Source organism: Oryctolagus cuniculus, chromosome 9 (genome assembly GCF_051225735.1).
Source record: "Oryctolagus cuniculus isolate XC-2025 breed Fujian yellow rabbit chromosome 9, ASM5122573v1, whole genome shotgun sequence".
In the NCBI taxonomy this organism is placed as follows: domain Eukaryota; kingdom Metazoa; phylum Chordata; class Mammalia; order Lagomorpha; family Leporidae; genus Oryctolagus; species Oryctolagus cuniculus.
The window spans coordinates 15066136-15073084 of NC_142875.1; the positions used below are offsets into that span (position 1 = coordinate 15066136).

The 6949-nt window shown below is 42.1% G+C and overlaps 1 long non-coding RNA gene across 1 annotated transcript in view; it reads left to right on the top strand.

Moving 5' to 3' along the window:
- LOC149124516 (uncharacterized) overlaps positions 1–3250 on the top strand; it is a 56437-nt gene extending 53187 nt beyond the window's left edge. The window contains exon 2 of the long non-coding RNA XR_016212745.1: positions 2117–3250. This is a non-coding gene — a long non-coding RNA (uncharacterized LOC149124516). The remainder of the gene's footprint in view (positions 1–2116) is intronic.
- The last annotated feature ends 3699 nt before the right edge of the window (positions 3251–6949 follow it).

Below are 6949 nucleotides of genomic sequence, written 5' to 3' on the forward strand. Positions count from 1 at the left end.
AACTCTCATAGTGAAACACATTAAGGACAGAGATCCTATGTGGGGAGCATGTGCCCAGTGACTCCCGTTGTTGATTTAACAATTGGCACTCTTATTTATGACGTCAGTAATCACTCAAGGCTCTTGCTATGAGCTGTTGAGGCTGTGGAAGCCCCTTGAGTTCACCAACTCTGAACTTGTTTAATCAAGGCCATATCACAATGGAGGTTCCTTCCTCCCTTCAGAGAAAGGTGCCTCCTTCTTTGATGGCTCGTTCTTTCTGCTGGGGTCTTGTTCACCAAGATCTTTCATTTAGGTTGTTTTTGCCACAGTGTCTTGGCTTTCCATGCCTGTGAGACTCTCATGGGCCTTTTAGCCAGATCCGAATGCCCCAAGTCACTCTTTATTTGAGTTTCGGCCATCTTGTAAAGGTTGATGCTCCTGTTTTATGGGTGCCTCTTATTCCTTTGAGTATAAAAACCCATCTATTCTACTCAGCCATCTCTGCATTTGTATTTGTTATTCCTCATGTATCTTGCTTTGCCAAAATCGGTACTTACTCCTCCTCTGGATCCATCTCAAGAGACTCGACCTCCAGAGAGACTTTTGTAACATCTCCAGTTTTTACCATTCCTAGCACTCACTGTCTAATAATTTGGAACTCACATGAAGCGCCTCAATATATATCTTACATTTGTTTTCATTTGTATGTTTTTTTTCTTTTTCTCACAAGATTGTAACTGGATTGCCATGACCTCAGATTATTTTCAGTCTAATAAGGAACTCTGTGTTCTACATGTTTTCTAGCATTTTGTAATAATCATACACACTATAGAGGCTCAAAAAACTTTGTAAATGAGTAGGTATCTTTTTTAGCTCCATGGCCAGTGATGTAGATTGGGTGTAGGCAACAGTAATGAGAAACTTGAACTTCACAGTTTTATTTTCCTCTTTGGCTATCCTTTTGATACCAGGGGTTTACTAGTCATTGTTTCAACAAATATTGATTAGACCCTCCACATACTGTTTGAGCAGAGAGGGAATAGAGGGTACGAGACTTAAATTCCAGTGAGAGAGACAGATAATGTACTGAAACATGAATGAACAAGTAATTACACAATGTGATAGGTGTAATAAAGGCAGTAAACATAGGGGCTGGCGCTGTGGTGTGGCGGGTTAAAGCCCCAGCCTGCAGCACTGGCATCCCATATGGGTGCTGGTTCTAGTCCTGGCTGCTCCACTTCCAATCCAGCTCTCTGCTATGGCCTGGAAAAGCAGCAGCAGATGGCCCAAGTCCTTGGGCCCCTGCACCCACGTGGGAGACCCAGAAGAAGCTCCTGGCTCCTGGCCTTGGATCGGCGCAGCTCCGGCCGTTGTGGCCATCTGGGGAATGAACCAGCAGATGGAAGACCTCTCTTTCTGTCTCTACCTCTCTCTGTAACTCTGTCTTTGGGAAAAAAATGGCAATAAACATAGTGGGGAGACAGAGTATGCCATTTGAGATCTAGGGTGGGGTAATACTGGCTTCAGATGAAATGATTCTGCCATAACTGGAGAGAAAAAATAAGCATTTCAGGCAAAAGGAAGAAGAAATCAGGAGGCAGAAAGGTCTCCATGTATTTGAGAAATAGAAATATTCAGAGGGGTTAGTTGGCAGTAGATGAGATTGAAGATGGTGTCAGCTAGGGTAAAGGGTTTGAATTTTATCAGATTAGGTATTGCAAAAGCATTATTACATTAAGATCTAATAAATTTAAAGGGTATGCAGTCAAAAATTTAAGTAAAACATTATAGATGTGTGTGAAATGGGCAATTAATAAAAATGACATGTTGTTTTGCTATATATTTCCTTCTGTATTTAATTTTATATTAATTTTGGGGTTCTTTTTCTTTAATATCCCTAATTTTTTAAGTTCAGGGTCCACAAAACCTGTATCTACCTCTGATTAGGATGGTGTTGTGATCTGATTTCAAGTTTATGAAGGTATTGTCTTTTCTTTGGAGAATGACTCAAAGGGCAGAAGTGTGCATCAGACAGACCATAGTTTTCATCCAACCACAATTCTTTTAAATTTAATTATTGAAGAGGAACCTTAAAGTGGCCTACTGTTATTGTTCTTTCTTCATTGCTTTCTAGTCAGCCAAGCCTCTACAGGGTATTTTGGTCTGGGTACCATACCACCACTTCTCAGCCTTCAGTGATGCCAGTCACCTGGTGTGGGGAATCCCACAGGAGTCCCAAAGACGAGTCATGGATCACCGCTTACCCAACAACCAATAGGAGATGGACCATGGAGAAATCATGGTAGTCCCAAATGAGTTACAGAGCACAGCTAACCACAAGCAAACTAAAATAAGAATGGAGTTTCTTACGCTTAGTTTAGCATCTGCCAAGAAAAACATCTCCTCAGACTGAACAGATGCCTCTGGACAGTCTGATAATGTGTGTGCTAAGGATGACAGCCTCAAGTCCCCTCAACAATACCATGGTGATTGGCAGCACCTGAGGGACACAGCTGCTATGTCCTGTCCTAGACAGCGGATTGGTGGTGCCCCAGGACAGATTGACACCCAGAGCCCCACCAGGGGCCGTTTCCCCTGGAGTGACAAGGATAAAAGGAAAGCTCTTTTCACTGCTCTCCATCCTCTCGGGGATCATGGCCCAGTACCTGTGAATCTCTGGATCTCCTCGTACTTGGAACTGGAAAACCAGCTCACTACTCTGTAGCGGGCACAACGCGACTACGGGACCAAACTCCAGCAGAGCCGCTGCCGCCTTGCTGCCTCTCTTGGACCTCTTATCAGCCTGCTGTCAGACCCGACCACAGAGCCGGACCAGACCTCTCAGCAAGGACCTCTCCAACTCCTCCCTTGCCGTCCGCCTGGGAACTCCGAGCTACTGCCCAGAGTGACAGTCATCCCAGGACTCCTTCCTATAAGGGACTGTTCTGAGATCTGTCTCTCTGAGTGGTAATGGAGACTTTGGACTCTGACTTTCGTGACCATGATATGAACCTCGAGAACGCAGCATTTATAATGGTATTAGCCATGTGTAATATGAAGGAATGTGCCTCGATCCTATGACTAAGAATAATGCCATTTGCTTTGCTGTACTTATGCTATTATAATTAGATTGCCTTTGAGACTGCTTTGATGCTAGATGTGTTATGATTTGTAGATTAATGAATATAACTATACAGATTGGTATGCAGAGTGGTGAAGCCCTAGTGTGAATTGGTGTGAACAATAAAATCCTTTCATTGGAAAGACAGTTGTGTCCATGTGTTCCTTCTTCCCCTTACTCTGACACATTGCCCTTAAGCCCTGTCAAGCTGCACGACAGTAGGTGCTCATGACACTTGGGATCTGGTGAAAATGTAGGTTCTGCTTCAGTAGGTCTCACATGGAACCCAGGATTGTGCATTTCTGGCAAATCCCCAGTTAGTTCCATGACTGACTCGAGATCTACGTAGAGTAATAAGGTATCAAAGCACTGTGGATCCAAAGTCAGACTGCTGGGTTGGAATGCCCACTTTACTGCAAACTTTGTGACTTTGGTGCAGTGATCCAACCTGTCCAGTCCTGTGACTGAAAATGTTCATGACACAATCAACCATAGAAACTTACAGCAAAGATTAAAGGAGATACTTCATTTTAGTAGGCTATCACAATATAAGGGCACAAAAACTGTTAGATACATTTGTTCTTGTTGTAAATCAGGAAGACCACTTGGCTGTGTGATACTGGGTGGTATCTCTACTGACAAAGCAACTGACACTCTTTTATTAATACATTGTTATTTATAGAAAGAAATACTTATTTAGGCTCTATTATTATTTGTTGTGGTTGAATTTTGTCCTCCAAAAATATAAGTTAGAGTCCTAACCTCCAAGACTTGTGAATGTAGTGCTATTCAGAAACAAGGTCCTTAGAGATGTAATCAAGTTAAGATGAAGTCATTATGGTGGACCCTAATCAAATGACAGGTGTCCTTATGAAATGATGTGAAGACAGACTCGAATGGAGAAGGCCATGTGATGATAGAGGCAGAAATTGGAATGATGCAGCTGCAAGCCAAGGAACACCAAAGGGTCAGCAGCCATAACCAGAAACTGGCAGAGTCAAGGAGGGGCTCTCCCCAGAGTTTCAGAAGGGGCATGACCTGTGGATACCCTGAACTTTTAGCCTCTAGAGTTGCAACAAACAAATTCCTGTTGTTTGAAGCTGCTGTTTCTGTGGCACCTTGTTATGGCAACCACAGGAAATTCTTTGTCCTGTGTTTTCCTCTTTTTCACACAGCAAACGCTTTGAAGGCAGGGGATTGGGCTTGCTCATGTTCTCCTGTCTCTTGAATAGCTTAACAAGGCTTAGGCAGGGCTCAGTGAACATTTGGTGAATTGAGGTAATTGTAGGATTCCACAGAAATAATGTGGCTCATCATTTGTTATTATAAATTTCATATAATTTACCCATAAAGTTTTGGCATGAATTGTTGTTGAGGAAATAGACAAGGTGGCTCTTAGTTGCCATGATGTTTGAATAGAACAAGGAAATAAATACTTATGGGGGAATACAAGGGCTCATTTTAATTTTATATTAAGAACAGTAACTGATACTCACTGAAAGTTTGCTAAGTGTCCAGCTTTGTTCCTTGTGCTCATTTAATACTTATTATGTCTCAAAGAAATGCATTGCTTGAAAACCCAGCTTACTGATGTCAAAAATCAGTGCTTGTCGGCTGTTTAGAGTTGAGAGTTAAATTTGCACAGTATGACCAGAAACTTAGCTCTTAGCAACTAAACTGTTGTGAACACAGATCTTTCCTTTCTGTGGATACAAAAATTCCTCAACTCTGGGTTTATGAATGATAATGTGTTCAGATTGTTCTCCATATAAATGTGTGAAAGTGGAGAATATATATTTATTTTGTAGTATGTTACTTCCATATATACATCTGATCAATTTTTTCAGACAAATTTAGAATATGAGAACCTCATTTTCCCAAGCTGTCATGCTGCTTTGAATACACTTTTCTCCCTTTGTAAAGCCTCAAATTTTACATTTAAATGAACAGGATCCATGTCTGCATGTGGCGCATACTAGAGGCTTTCAGGAATGGGAAAGTCCATGCAGCCAGATCACATCGCTGTGCACTTTTGGAGGGGTGAGCTTTTGTTTAAGCAGGATTGGGGAATGTCTGGCTTGCAGGCCATATGAAGCCTGAAAAATGATTTGATTTGGCCCTGCTAAGACAACCATACTTAGGACTCACAATTCAATATGTAAAGCAGGCTAATTTTTAAGTTGGTAATTTTGTATGGCCAGCAAATGATGTCATAAATATCCCAATGGCCCTTGACAGAAAAAAAGGGTTCCAACCCCCTGGAAAGCAAAGGTTCTCTAGCAAAGGAAAAGTTGGACAGTCCTGACTCAGATTTTAATTTATACACAGAACTGACACTAATCTCTTTCTTTGTTTATATAAGCCAAAGTCTTGGAAGGACCCCCAGTAAAGTTAGAGAAAGGTAACAACAGCAGTGACATCTAACTTCTTACCTTTCTGGAGGTCTAGGTTTTAGAGATTCGTATTCCATGTATGAGCTTTATCCAGTAATTCACTCTCTGTGGCCATTTCCCCTAGAACGTCACATTACATCTTCTCAGGGGTTGCTTCTATGTGACTGGCTATATCATAACTTAATTCCACATCACTGTTGAAAAAATTCAAAGGTTTTCATTATATTTTATTTCAGGAGAACCATATGGAGATTTAAAAATAAAACTCTTGACAAATAACCGAGCACCAAAAAGGAAACCAGTTGAAGTGAAATGGACACTATGAGAAACAATGATTTGATCAGCCCTTGTCCTACCATAGAGGAACAATTTAATACTTTATCCCTTTTAGTATTTTTTTTGTTCTACTAAATACTGTTGGTTGAACTCTTTAATTAACAAAAAATTATTCTTTGGTGTTTAAATTTAACTGAAAAGTGATCCCTGTTAAATATAAGAGTGGGAATAAGAGAGGGAAGAGATGTACAATTTGGGACATGCTCAATTGGACTTGCCCTGAACAGTAGAGTTAAAACCGTGCTAGGGCATTCCAATTTAGTCCCATCAAGGTGGCATGTACCAATGCCATCTCACTAGTCAAAATGATCAGTTTCAGTTCATAATTGATCATAATGATAGGATTAAGTGTCAAAGGGATCACATAAACAAGACTAGTGTCTGCTAATACTAACTGAAAGAATTAAAAAGGAGAGAACGATCCATCATGGGAAGCAAGATACACAGCAGACTCATAGAATGGCAGATGTCCTAAACAGCACTCTGGCCTCAGAATCAGCCCTAAAGGCATTCAGATCCGGCTGAAAAGCCCCTGAGAGTATTTCAGGCATGGAAAGCCAAGACATTCTGGAAAACAACAACAACAACAAAAAACACCTAAATGAAAGATCTCTGCAAGTGAGATTCCAGCAAAAAGAACAGGCCATCAAAGAAGGAGGTACCTTTCTCTGAAGGGAGGAGAGAACGTCCACTTTTTTTTTTTTTTTTTTGACAGGCAGAGTGGACAGCGAGAGAGAGAGACAGAGAGAAATGCCTTCCTTTGCCATTGGTTCACCCTCCAATGGCTGCCGTGGCCTGCGCACCACACTGATCCGAAGCCAGGAGTCAGGTGCTTCTCCTGGTCTCCCATGCGGGTGCAGGGCCCAAGGACTTGGGTCATCCTCCACTGCAGCTGGCCTGGGAGAGGGGCAACCGGGACAGAATCCGGCGCCCCAACCAGGACCAGAACCCGGTGTGTCAGCGCCGCAAGGTGGAGGATCAGCCTAGTGAGCCGCGGCACCGGCCTGAGAACTTCCACTTTGACTATGGCCTTGTCTAAATAAGATCGGAGTTGGCAAACTCAAAAGGCTTCCATAGCCTTGGCAACTCATGACAAGAGCCTAGGGTGATTACTGAC